The 13435-nt window shown below is 55.4% G+C and overlaps 1 protein-coding gene and 1 long non-coding RNA gene across 2 annotated transcripts in view; one reads left to right on the top strand and one right to left on the bottom strand.

Moving 5' to 3' along the window:
* Positions 1 to 13435, top strand: part of CCDC33 (coiled-coil domain containing 33) — a 105988-nt gene that overhangs the window by 5008 nt on the left and 87545 nt on the right. The gene's annotated exons all lie outside the window — the stretch shown is intronic.
* Positions 7104 to 13417, bottom strand: LOC139075939 (uncharacterized). The gene is made up of 5 exons (XR_011526977.1): positions 13188 to 13417; positions 11692 to 11873; positions 11423 to 11559; positions 9293 to 9401; positions 7104 to 9040 (listed from the first exon to the last, which is right to left on the bottom strand). It is a non-coding gene; the product is annotated as an uncharacterized lncRNA (long non-coding RNA).

The following is a 13435-nucleotide window of genomic DNA, read 5'->3' as shown; positions in this document are numbered from 1 at the left end:
CAGGGGGAGACCACAAGAGCCTTGGGTCTGGAGCTGCAGGGCCTTCAGGGGCCACATTGCTCCTGGTACCTCACTCACCTCTCCAAGAGATCCTGCAGGTTTAGAGACAACCTCCCACAGGCAGGACTGTTTAAGAGGGAAACTTTTGGCTGGAAATTCCCAGTGATGAAATTTCTGGGAAGATGAACTTAAAAATTCCTTGCTTGCAGCTCTGGGAGCCATCCTGGGGACTCCTTCCCTCTAGGCCCAGAGCTTCTCCCGCAGGGCTCAGAGTGGAGGGGAGAGAAGGAGGGCTGTGTTGCCCGCCCTCCCCCATTCCCTCCCTGACATTCACCTCTTCCAAACAATCGCAGTTTTGTTTCACGGAAACGATTCCATTCCCCAGAGCCTTTTAAATGATGCTTTCAAGGGTCTTTTTTTTTATTCTTTCCATTTAAAACACTTTTTTTTTTTTTTGCCCTGGAGGGGAAAAGAAGAGAAGGGAAAGCTAATAAAGCAATCACCAAATGCTGAGCACCTGGCTCTAAGCCTGTGGCTTCTGACTGTGGCTTTGGCACCAATAGGCTGGGGGCTTCCATTAAGGAGAAGTGGAGGGGAACAGAGCAGTCAGGGGTTTGCCTAGCTCCCCTCTGCCCTCTGTCCCTAAACTCTGTCCCCACCTCTCTCTCCCTTTGTTGCCTCCCTGCCTCCCCCTTCCTCCCCTCCCCTCCCCCTTCCTCCCTCCCCTCCCCTGCCCACCTCTGTGATTCTCTCAGTCCTTCTCTGGTTGAAGCTCCAGCCTTGCCCTCTCACGCCCCTAAGCATCTTCCTGCCGGTCAGCTGGCCAGCGCACTCCGGATCTTCATTCTCCTCCCCTCTTTGCTCTGCTTTTAAATTCATTATGCCTTTTATTGCTCGCTATTGCATACACTATTTCTATTGCCCTGGAGACTGGAATGGTTCAGGCGGGGAAAGGCCCACAATGTGGATCTCATTAACTTTACTGCCCCTTTCATCTCTGGTGGGGGCGGGGAGCTGGGCACCTCTTTGCTCTCCCTTCCGCTTGGTACCAGACCTCTGGAGTCCCTGTCGGCTTCCCTCATCTCGTGAAGCTTTGCCTTCTGTCACTCCCTCCCACTCTCCTTGTGGCGGGGGTCTCACAGGTGGGGAGAGAGGCTCTGGGAGGCAATGCCTGGACGCTGCTGACAGAGTGGTGGGAGAAGGGAAAGTCGAGCACAGGTTAGACCAGGACGGCTAGTTCCCTAACGCCCCAGTCCCTCTGTGCTGGGACGTGTCGCCCCTCCTCCTCCCTTCCAGTGCTCCGTCAAATACAGAAGATATGAGCAGGTTAGCTCCTCTTTGCAAATGAGGCAGTTTTATGGGCTTTAGAAAAACACTCCAATTGTTCCCTCAATTACCCAGAGTGGATTGAATATATTAATCTCTCTCTTAACTCGAGTGAGAGACTCAGCTGCTGCCCCTCCCCCAGCTATGAGCGCCCCTCCCCCAGCACGTGCAGGAGTGACTCCCAGCCCACCCCTCTCGGCCTCGGCCCTGAGCAGGTCAGCCTGGGTCCAGCCTGTCTCTAATACACACACACACACACACACACACACACACACACAGGCACGCACGCACGCACGGCGGACAGCTGCTTTGCATTTCTCTACCAATTTTCATTGATTTTCTCCTTTGCTGCTATTTGGAAGGGACTTTTCCTTGAGTAAACTTGATCACAGGGGCGAGGGGGGTGGGAGGGGGACTTTGGGCGGCTCCCCCTTCTGCTCCTGTGACAACTGCCTCCAGCTTAAACACACTCTGCCCCAGGCAGCTGAGCCCGTTAAAAGCTACCTGAGGTTTCCCTTTGTAGCTCGATTTTCTTTTATTTCAGGGGAACAAAGGCACTGTCAAGGCTTCCCAGAGCACTGTCACCAGGCAGGGAGGGGTGTAGACTCGTCACCATGGCGGAGGGCTGAGGCTGGCAGGAGAGGTGGGGCTGGGCCCAAGGAGGGTGGGCTGGGGGATGTGGCCAGCCCCTCTCAGGAAGAGAAGGGCCGTTGGCTAAATGTCCTGTACCACAGTTACCCTGCAGGCCGCCTGCTGTCCCCACTTCCACCTCAGTGGCACTGAAGACTTTCTTTTAGGAGAAAGACCTAAAAGGAAACCTCAGAGGTCCCTGGGCGGAGTGGATAAGACCTGAAAATATATAAGTTTCGGGGGGTGGGGGGGTCCCATATTTGTGTCCTTGCCCAAGCCAGTCTCTTCATCATCACCCCGCGTGGTTTCCAAGTTGTCTGTATATGCCTTTGGAGTCCTATCAGGGTCAGGGCTGGGAGCTCAGTGGGGTGGGGTATAGGAGAGTTTTGGGGTTCAGCCAGCTTACAGTGGGAGGCAGTTCACTGGGGTCAGGTGGACCTGGGTTCCGAGCAGTCTGTGGCATTTATTTAGGAGCTGTGCAACCTTATGCAGGTGACATAACTTCCCTGAGCCTCCATTTCCACATATGTAAAATAGGGGAGAGCAATTCCTGTGGTCTGTCTTGCTGGGAGGATTAAACGCACTGGCTTATGGTTCCCCCAGCCCTGCAGGAAGTGGTTAATAAACGCCTGCAGTTCCAGTAGCAAGTTTAGACGTCTACATTGGGCTAAGCAGTGGGTCTGGCCTCAGTTTCTGCACCTAGACAATGGAGTTGCTCCTTCTTGCCAAGCTGGCCTCCCAGGGGAGGGGTATGGGGGAGAACTTGTGAGCCCCATTGTCTCAGGCTTTGGGGTGGAGGGGTGGGGGTGGGGGGGTGGCAGGAGGGCTACTCTGGGAGGAGGCCCCATTAGCAGATTGTTGTAAGGAGCACACCAGACAGCTCTGCTGCCCCTCCCCCATCCCTGCCTCCCCCTACTCTGCCCAGGGCCTGCTGCTGACTCACACCTCCTGGAGGCCCTGTGCGTGTGCATTTGTGGTGTGTGTGTGGGGGGGTGGGTGAGGGGGATTTGGAGAGAAAAGGGGTACCCACCTCTGACATCCTCCCAGCCAGCCCCAGAGAGCAGCCGATGGGCCCCAGGGCAGGGCACCGTGGTGGTCTTCTCATCTCCAAAGATCACCTCACAGGGAAAGGAGGGAGGGTCCAATTATTGTGGCCTTTTAGGGTCATCTCCCTCTTCTCTCCTTCACTTACACCCCTGGACGGAGGATGTACCCCGAACAGAGACTCTGAAACACAGCCCCCGTCATGCAGACACACAGGAACACATATGTGCAGTGTACCCAGACCCACACAGCCTGACATGCAGAGACACCCCCCCATCACAAAGAGAGAGTCACCCTGACTCACTGATGGACACCATGAGGCACACACGCTCCCACACCCAGACCCACACCTCCTTGGGCCCCCCTGGTTTCATCTCCATACAAACCCCCTAAGTACAGCCTCTACCAGAGGAGGAAGAGGCTTCAGGGATGAGGCATGTGTGATGTATGAGGTGAAATTAAAACCCCATGCCAAACCAAGCTTTAATAACTGATCTTTAATCAAACAGCAGATGGGGAAGGGCAGCAGGGAGGGAAGGCTGACAGCCCCTGTCGGACTGCCCAGGTCCTGGTCAGGGGTTGTCCTGTCAGGAGTCAGCGGAGATGCCACAGCCTGAGTCCTCGGCTGGTTCTGCAGAGTCCCTGGGCTCAGCAGCAGTTGAGGCCAGCAGGGACCAGCCCCATCCTAGGATGGATGGAAGATGAGTGGGGGATACCCTTCTTCCATCTGGATCTGACAGCCAGCCCTGGAGTCCAATGGTCCAACCTCCTCGGCCCGGGTGTTCCTCCATCCATCCATCCACCCACCCACCCACCCATCCATCCATCCATCCATCCATCCACCTGCCTGTCCATCATCTATCCAGTCCCCCAGCAGTAAACGAGGGAGCTGTATCCCCTAGCCCTTGCGGAGCTGGCAGGCTGGGCAAGGAGAGGAAATAGGAGGAGTTGGAGGACAATGACTTTCCAAGCTGACTGTGAGGGCTCCTGGGACTTGTGGAGGAAGTGATGGGCATGAGCTGGATGGTCATCAAAGACTCAGTGTGCTGTAGGAAAACCAGTTCTGGCGGGGAGTCAACGACCTTGGTTTAGGATCCCGTTTCACAGTTGCATAAGAGCTGTTTGACTTGGAGCAAACCCCTTACCTCCCTGGGCGTCAGGTTCCTCGCCTGCACGATAAGCAGAGCAGTGTGCACTGATGGGGAGGGTGTGAGGCTCACGTGAGGAGGAGGGTGGGAAATTGCTTGGTTCATTAAAACCCACCTCACAGATGTCAGCGGACATCTGCTCCCTGCCTCAGAGAATGGGGAGGATTCCAGTGGAGACTGAGGAGAGTGGTTTTCAAGAGGAGAGGACAGTGTGAGCAAAGGAGTGGAGGCAGGAACATGGAGGTGTGTGAGGGAACAGCAAGCAGGGAGAAAGGATCAAGTGGAGAGAGCATGTTTACGGGATGGGGGAGTTGCAGGGGATGCCAAGGGAGTGGAGGATAGATGCCAGCTCCAGGGCTCTGAGCCCTCTGCTAATACTTGCCCGGGCTGCTCTGGGCCAGGCTGGCAAAGAGGGAACCTGCAGAGCCCACTGGAGCATCGTCTGGGTCCGGGGAGGTGGGCAGGGTAGCATTGATAATGGCCATTTTCTGGAGCAGGAAGCTGAGCCCCTAGAGGAGGTGGGCGGCTTACCCAAGGCTCCCCATTGAGTCAGTAGAAAGCCAGGCTGGAACCCAGGTCTCCACCGTATGTTTTGGTTTTTCTCGTACAGCAGTCAGCATAGAGGTGGGATGACTTAGAGCATTCTCTTCCGAGGAAACTCGAAACTCTACTGGGCTTTCTAGGCCATGTGACAGGATCACGGGGAAGCACTTTGGGGGAACAGCTTTCTTCCTAGTGGCCCCATATCATATCAAGTCCAGCCAAGACAGATTACTAAGTGTTAAGCTGACCCCAGCAGCGAGTGCTCATTGTACTGGATGGTTTGGGGGCAGGACTGGAGTTGGGGTTGGGGCTGTCAATGGCTCAGAGTCCCCAGGCAAACCCCCTGGCCCACTAGAGTTGGCTGATGCTACTTAGAAAAAAGTGTTGCGGGACCAGCCCGGTGGCTTAGTGATTGAGTTTCCATGCTCTGCTTCAGCGGCCTGGGGTTTGTGGGTTCAGATCCTGGATGTGGACCTACACACTGCTTGTCAAGCCACACTGTGGTGGCATACCACATACAAAATAGAGGAAGACTGGCACAGATGTTAGCTCAGCAACAATCTTCCTCATGCAAAAAGAGGAGGATTGGGGGCCGGCCTGGTGCCGCAGTAGTTAAGTGCGCACCTTTCACTTTGGCAGCCCAGGGTTTGCTGGTCCGGATGCCGGGTGCGGACATGGCACTGCTTGGCACACCATGCTGTGGTGGGCGTCCCACATGTGCGGTGGAGGAAGATGGGCATGGATGTTGGCTCGGGGCCAGTCTTCCTCCGTGAAAGGAGGAGGATTGGCAGCAGTTAGCTCCAGGCTAATATTCCTCAAAAAACAGAAAAAGAGGAGGATGGGCAACAGGTGTTAGCTCAGGGCCAATCTTCCACAACAAAAAAAAAGAAAGAAAGAAAGAAAGAAAAAGAAAAAAGTGTTGCATAGGGGCTGGCCCAGTGGCATAGTGGTTAATTTCGTCTGCTCAGCTTTGGTAGCCCAGGGTTTGTGGGTTCCAATCCCGGGTGCAGACCTACATGCTGCTCATCAGATCATGCTGTGGTGGCATCTCACATACAAGATAGAGGAAGATTGGCACAGATGTTAGCTCAGGGACAATTTTCCTCACCAAAAAAAAAAAAAAAAGAGTTGCATAAATAGCCCCAGCACAGAAGTAAGCCCATACCCACCCTGAGCAGTGAAAGGAGTAGATAAACATGGACGTTCGACTCAGGCATGAATTCAGATGTCTGCTCTGCCCCATACTAGGTGATCCTGATCAAGTCATTTCACTTCTCTGACCCTCTGTTTTCTCCTCTGTAAAATGGGGATAATGATGCTTACTCTGCTGCGTGGTTGTGAGGATTAAATAATATGCTAGCCTGACTGCATGCAGGAGGAGAGAGGATCGCAAAGACTTCCAGAATACAGATAGACCTGGAGGCACCATGGATTCTGCCACCTTCCAGCTCTGGGACGTGGCCTCTTTGTTCATCTGTAAGATGAGGATGAGGACAGTACTTCCCTGACAGGATTGTTGAATTGAATATGTCGGCAATTTAAAGAATGTGTACTAAAAGCTAACGAAACATCAGCTGTGATGCCAGGTGAATGGCAGCTGGCCAGACATGCGGGCGGGCGGGGCGCTGCACTCAGGGGAACGGAGCAGCTTAGCAAAGGCCGGGATGCTTGAAAGCTGTGGTTTCTTTTGGGCCCAGGGCAGGTGGGCGGCGGGGAGGTAAGGGTGGCCAGTGTGAGAAGCCTGCCCTTGAACCACTGTTGGGTGATGGTGGGGGCCAGTAGAGCAGAGGCCCTTGCGGGGGTGTTATTTTAATCTTCCTCTTCAAGCCTAATTGCTGTTTGCGGGTGTTCCAGCCGGTGTCAGAGGCGCCTCCCTCAAGCTTGTTCTCCGGGCCTCTGTCCTCCAGGAGACAGGTGGGCTGGGCCAGCTCTGCGCTGCATTAATACGCTGCAAATGCGATTTCATGGCTTCAAATGAGATTAGGGCCAGAGGCTGGCGTGGGCCGGGGGCTGGCGCTGAGCAGGGAATCTGAGATGAGGGAATTGGGATCCCAGGCGACTAGGCCAGAATAAGCAGTTTCCTGTAACTGGAGCTCCTGGGACCTGCAGGCTCATCCTCGCTGCAGAGCTGCAGAGCGCCTGAGGCCTTGTCGGGCAGTGGGGTCTCTGGGCTGTCTCCTCTACTCCGGACTCCCGACAACCCACCTCAGTAAGGGAGAGGGCTGTGGTTGCAAACGCAGGCTCTGCAGTCAGATGGCCTGGGTCTAAAGCTTGGCTCTTCTGCTCCTGGTTCTGCCTCTGTTTTCCCATCTGTAAGATGGGGACTACAGTAGACCCGCCCTCCAATGCAGTTGTGAGGACTGGGTTAACCAACGTGGAAAATGCGTGGAATAGTGCCTGGCACATCACAAGTGCTGGTTGTTAGCTTTTATTATGAGGTTCACACACCAACTATCCATGTCCTAGTAGAGGGAGAGGGCCCCTGAGGGCTTGGACTCAGGAGGAGAGAGGGTTATTTGGGCAGCCAGCATCACTGTCCCAGGCCAAAGTAGGGTGTCTAGGGAACTAACAGGGAGGAGGAAGGCATCAGATGCTAATGTCATCCCTCACTCATTCAGTGAGCACCCGGCTGGTGCCAACTCTGTGCCAGGTAACAGCTTGGGCCCTGGGGACGGGATCACCAGGTACAGTCCTTGGCCTCAGAGAAGTCAATAGTGGGTCGTGAGCCAGGGCAAGGGGAGGTCCAGGGCTGTGGATGCGATGCCCCTGGGTGGGGGTGGAGACAGTAGGGGAAGGTGTCAGGGGAAATTTGCTGGAGCTTATTCCATTTGTGTCTTGAAGAAGCACCATGAGTTATTTAGGCTGGCAGAGGGAGAAGCACAGTCCAGGTAGATGGAGCAGCACATGTAAAGGCCAGAAGGCTGGAGAGACCAGAGCCCATACAGGGGGCTGTAGGCATGCTGTGTGGCTGGAATGCAGGTGTGAGGCAGGGACCAGCCGCAGTGAGGCTGGAGGGGCTGGGGTGAGCAGACCGTGAGGCCTGCAGGGGTCTCCTGAGAGAGGATCTCTCCTGAGAGCAGTTGTATGAGGCAGGGGAGGGACTTGGTCAGATTTGTGGGTTGTAAGAGCTGGGGTGAGGGAACTGGTTGAGCCTACTGCCCCCCAGGCCTCTCCACCCTGAGTGGACCCCCTACTCTGCCTTGGCACGGTCCTGGCAGATGGCTGTCATTGCTTGCCCTTTATTTGTTTAGTCCCTTGTTAATGAGTTATTGATTTTTTAAAAGAAGAATGCCCCAAAGTCACGCTGTATCTTTAGCAAAATGATTCATGACACGACAGTGGGACCTGGGTGGCCCCAAACAAGAGCGCTGGTTACCAAACACTGAGAGGGCTCCTTCAACATGGTGATCAGTAAACGTGCCTGCTGAGCAAACGGACGCGGTATCAGCCAAGAGGGAGACCAGCGCACCCATTAGCAATCACCCTGAGTCTCCCGTTGCAAAGCTGGGGACATAGAGGCTCCAGACCGCCATAAACTGGCGTGACGGCAGGGGAGGCTCGTTTCCGTGCCACCTGCCATGTGCCAGGCACCCATTCTCTCACCTAGTCCTCACTGCTCCCCTGCAAGAGAGGATTATCCTCTCTACTTTGCAGATGAGGAACTGAGGCTTGAGGGGTCCAGGGACTTGCCCAAATGCTCACTGTGGGGCTTGGTGGATTCCAAGCCATCATGCTTTTTGCTGCCCAACGTGGTGGTGCTGGGCCAGGCTGGTCAGGGGGACCAGAGCTCATAAGAACAAGGTGAAGTGACAGGGTTGAGACCATCAAGTACGCCGTGACAAAATATGGAGGATCACGCATATAGTCCAGTAGCTGTTGACTGAGCTGATCCAGGTCATCTCTGCACAGCAAGGGACCAGAGGAAGGTCAGAAGGGCAGCCCCCCAGCACCTCCAGGATCCCAGTGTGGCCCACTCAGCCAGCAGGCAGTCTGCATCCAAGGGGCTTGGAAGGAACCAGGAGCAAGCGCCCATGAGTGGTCCTAGTCATAGCCCCTGGGCGTGTGACCCCACCAAACAACCCTGCCACCCATTTGTGCTGGATAGAATGGCCTCTTCTAAGCACACCAGCTTCTGCCCTGGCTTACGGGGGCCTGGCCCAGCTGTGCCCAGCTGAGCCTTCAGGATGCTCCACTCACTCCCCTTTGACTCTAATATCTGTGGGCTGTACTGTCACAGAGCCATCTGTCTGGCCTCATTCAAAAGGCCAGGTGTTGTCATCTCTGGACTCAGCCTTTCCCGTGTTGCCCCAGTTTCAGGAGTGAAGGACAGAGAGACGCGACTCCTTTCCCTGGAATTAAAGGAAAAGGCAATACGCCATGGTAATTATGATCACAGGCTTTGGAGCCAGCAGACCTGGACTCAGATCCCAACTCTGCTGCTTCGAAGCTTAGACAAGTCCCTTCATTTCTCAGAGCATCTGTTTCCTCATCTTAAAAATGAAGTAACAACAGTGACTCCTGGGGAGCGTGAGCATGAGGATTAAATGAGACCGTGCAGGTGAAACTCTGGGCATGGCACCTGGCGTGGAGTTAGTGCTCACCAACTGTTAGCAGATGTGAAGGTGCTGGTGGTGAGGGTGGCGGCAATGCCAGGATATCAGGGGAGAGCCACAGAGAGGGGCTCATGCGGCAGGTGCATCAGCCAGGGGCCTGGAAAGAAAATGAAGGCATTCAAATTCGGTCATTGGAGGGGAGTTTAATAGAGTGAGGTTTAGGAAAAACTAGAGGGATGGTGCAGTACCCTGGGGGCTGGTCAGTGAGAGGAGCCTTCACTGCCCCTACGCCTGAACAGGCAAGAGGAGGAATGAGGACCACAACTGGAGGGGCCACTGTATGGAGAGTGCTGCCTGCCAGGCAGGGTGGCCCTGGCTAGAGGGACCAGCCAACCCTGAGAACCAGCTAGGTGGGAGCTTCCTAGATCCCTGCTGGCCCTCTCATAAACCCAAACCAACCAGAACCCACTGATGTAGCTGTACGGGTCACCTCCTGGGGCACAGAGCAAGGTGAACAAGAGAGAGAGTGGATCTGTGGTACAAATGAGAGACAGCCAGCACCCTAGGTGAGAAAAGAGACTCCAGCCACGCACACCTCCTCACCAGTTTGAACTCCCTCGGGGAAGCAGAAGGTCCTGTCCTTGGGCTGCTGCTTTGGTGTGGGAAGAACTGAGGACAGGAAGGACAGCTGGGGGACAGAGCCTCAGAGAGGGGGTTTAGAGGTTGCCCCCAGCAGAGCTCTGGCTGCAGTGACTCGAGCTCAAACTCAGCCCAGCACCTTAAGGGCTAGGGCGTGAACTGGCCCCTGGGAGGCCCAGAGGGAGCCGTAATTGAAGCACAAGGCAAAGTGGGCCCCCAGATCTCTGCAGGAGCTTCCAGGGGAGCCTCAAAGCACTGGGGGGGTCAGGGCAGCCACAAAGGTCCTGGCCAGGAAGGCTGCGGATTCACCACTGTAATCAGACAAGGGGCCCTCCTGGAGTCTGCCATTCTTCATCCAACGAGTGAGCACCTGCTGTATACACCACTGGGGCTGAGGCATAGTGGCGTTTGGAGCTTGGATGCCCTCTGGGAGAACTGCCTCAGCTGACAAGTGTCAGAAACTGGGGAGGGGCAGGGACTCGGCCAGGTCCCACTCCCCTGCCTCAGGTTTAGTACCTACTGGGAGTGAACTCGGCAGCACAGAGACAGGCAGGTGTCACCAGGGACAAAGAGGACTGTTCAGAGCAGGAGGCAAAGGGGGTCGGGAGGGCTTCCCAGATGAAGTGTCTTGAGTTGGACCCTCAGGACAAATTGGAGACATTTCTGGCTCAGGGGCTGCCTGGAGAAAGGTGAGGCTGTGGAACGGGCCTGGAAGCCAGGAACAGAGTGGGTCTGGGGAAGAGGCAGAGAGGGGCTGAATCTCTGGGGTGGGCGTGGAGCCTTGGGTGCTGGGTGGAGATGTGCATACTGCACCCTGAAAACATTTTTTGCTTCTCTGGCCCATTTCTGCTGGGGAGAACCTGCCAAGTCCAAGGTTATTTAGCAGGGAAGAGAGTGAGCATTTTTGGAGCACTTAGCTGAAGGTCAGTGCTAAGGGTTTTACCTGCATTATCTCATAGTCGTCAGAGCAGCCCTGATTTCCCCACTGGAAGGAACCAAAGCTCAGAGAGGGTTAGTATTCTGAACCAAGATCGCACAGCTATGAGCTGCCATTTGCTACAAAATCACACTAAGTTTCCTGCCTCATCCATCCCTTCTCTTTCCTGGAAGCCCAATTCAGTTGCCCAGAAGAAATGGAGAGAAAGTGATGGTGGGGGTGGGTGGAAGAGTAGGGGAGGGGGAAGAGTGGGGGGTGGCAAGGGGTGTGGGACAGGACTAAGGGGGAAGAAGGCCAAGTTTGGGGCTCTGGAAGACACTTCTATAGGACCTGCTGCAGACATAGTCGGGCCCCTGGGACTCGCCTGAGGGAACATGGACGACTGTGAACATGTCTGCCCAGACTCTTCCTGCTGCCCAGCAAGCCCAGCACAAAGCCCAGGGAGCAAGCAGGACCCCTCCTTCCCCAAGAGCCAGCCTCAGATCCGCCCAGCGCTCCCTAAGGGCTGCCTTTGACCCCTGGCCCCACCAAATGAGGCGGCATCAAGTGCTCTCTCCTGGGGGAGGGGAGGGTTACCTATTAGCTGTGAGATCAATCATTACCTGCTTCCCCTCACTCTGGAATCTCCCTGAGTCATCAAAGCTTGGGGCTGGCCCCTGGGCAGGGGAGCAGAAGTTTCCTCTGGACATTTGGGGAGCAGGATCCTTTCCCTTGGCTGGGGGAGGTGGAGTCCCCCTTCCTGGGAAAGGGGAATGAGGCATAGAGTAGCTGGGCTTCTTAGTGTTGTTAAGGAGGAAAGCCAAACCCAGCCCCCAGGCTGAGGGCCCTCTCCCCGTGAGGAGGAAGCAGTTCTGGGGGAAGGTTACTGTACCATAGGAGTGAGTGTCCCAGGGGTCCTTGGTCGAGGGCAGCAGCAAGTGAGGTAGTGGGAAGGCCCTCCTTCTCGTGGCTGCTGAGCGTGCAGGGCTTGCTAGTGCTCTGGAGCCAGACGGCCTGGAACCAGCGCCCAATTGCATTATCTTCTTCCCGGGCAGGAAGGCCAAGGGGCTGGGGCTGCAGCGGCAGAAAGCTCAGATGCTAGGTAGGGCAGATGGGTGAGAGCCCAGAGCCCAGGTGGCCCTAGGGAGACCACTCAGACACTGAGAAGATCTGCAGGGCAGGGCAGGGGCCACAGTGAGGCAGGCAAGGCGGCTAGGGTGCTGAATTTAAGAAGGTGTGGTGGCAGGAGTGTGTGAATAGCCCTGAGAGCCAGTGCCTCTGTGGAGTGTGCTCCCTGAGTGCCCTGCTGGCCTCCCCCAGCCCTGATCTGGGGCATGGAAGGCCCCTGTGGGCACCGGGGCAGCGCTGGTCCCCCCACTGCTGCTGCAACCTTGGGGACTGAGAAGAAGGGGAGGCGCTCAGCAGACGGGAACCATCTACCGAGACCCTCCCCCGCATGCCAGGCTGTGACAGTATTGGCCCAGGAGCCAGGGGCACCACTCTTGGCAGGTGTGGAACAGGAGAAAACTGGGACCCCCGGCTTCCATCCCCAGCCATCTGGGTGACATTAGCTGGTCTTTTCAGTTCTAACCAAAGGCGAAGCCTCACTTTTTCTGCCTCTAAACTGGGGAGAACCCCAACCTCCCTGCCTCTCTCTCTGGAGTCGGGGGTGGTGGGGGCAGCTAGGAGGCCTCCACAGAGCAAAAGGGTCCTGCCTCCTGCTGCCAGGGTGGGCCTGCTTTGGTCTCCAAACCACAGAAGATGGGAAGACTCCTCAACGTGGGATCTAAGACAGCTGGCAAAAGAATAACGCAGGCCACAGGGGTCTCCCAGACGCCCCTTAACCCCACCCTGTACCCCAGATCTCACCTTTGCCAGCCCAGGACTCCTGATCATCCTTCGAGGCCAGTTCAGACCTCAAGCCCCCTGGAGCAGACCCCACTCCAGGCCAAGGGCCAGTTACTCCTCGTTCCCCCATCTCATTGCACATAAAGCAGTTAGCATAGTACCTGCCTGTAGTAAGTGCTCAAGAAAAAGGATTGCTCTCTTTGTGATAGTTTCTTGTGGAGCTCAGGACTGGAGTAATCTCAATCTTTGGTCTATGTCCTAGAACCGTTGTTAACCCGTACATGGCCCTCTTCAGTTGTTTATAATTTATTTATATATAATGAACACCCGTTAACTGACCACCCAATTTAAGAGACAATGTTACAATAACAACATGTCTGCTTACTCCTCATTCTCTCCCCCATCTTCCCACCCACCCTCCAAGAGGAAACCATTCTCTTGAATTTTGTGCTTATTGTTATTAAACAAATGAAAGACTATAGGCACCCAAAGAGGGAGGATGGCCGCAAATTCTTCACCAGAAAGAGCTGTTTTACCAACCAAGTTGCAACTTCCTTGCAGGCAGCGTCTGGGTCTCCTCCTTTCCTGTAGTGTGACCAGCATGGGGATGGGCACACTGGGCAGGGGGCGAATCTTGCTTGCTGGACTGTTTGGGGTGCCGAAAGCAGGAAGGATGAGGACTGAGTGCTGGAGAGCATGTGGGATGCAGCTCCAGGAGTAGGGAGAAAGGCTTCAGATCCCCCACTTTGCACCTGGACAGGCATCTGTGTGACTTCTGCCCTGCCCTG

The sequence above is a fragment of the Equus przewalskii genome, chromosome 1, assembly GCF_037783145.1.
Source record: "Equus przewalskii isolate Varuska chromosome 1, EquPr2, whole genome shotgun sequence".
NCBI classification, from domain to species: domain Eukaryota; kingdom Metazoa; phylum Chordata; class Mammalia; order Perissodactyla; family Equidae; genus Equus; species Equus przewalskii.
The sequence above is the reverse complement of the archived record's forward strand: the minus strand, read 5'-3'. Positions and strand labels throughout refer to the sequence as shown.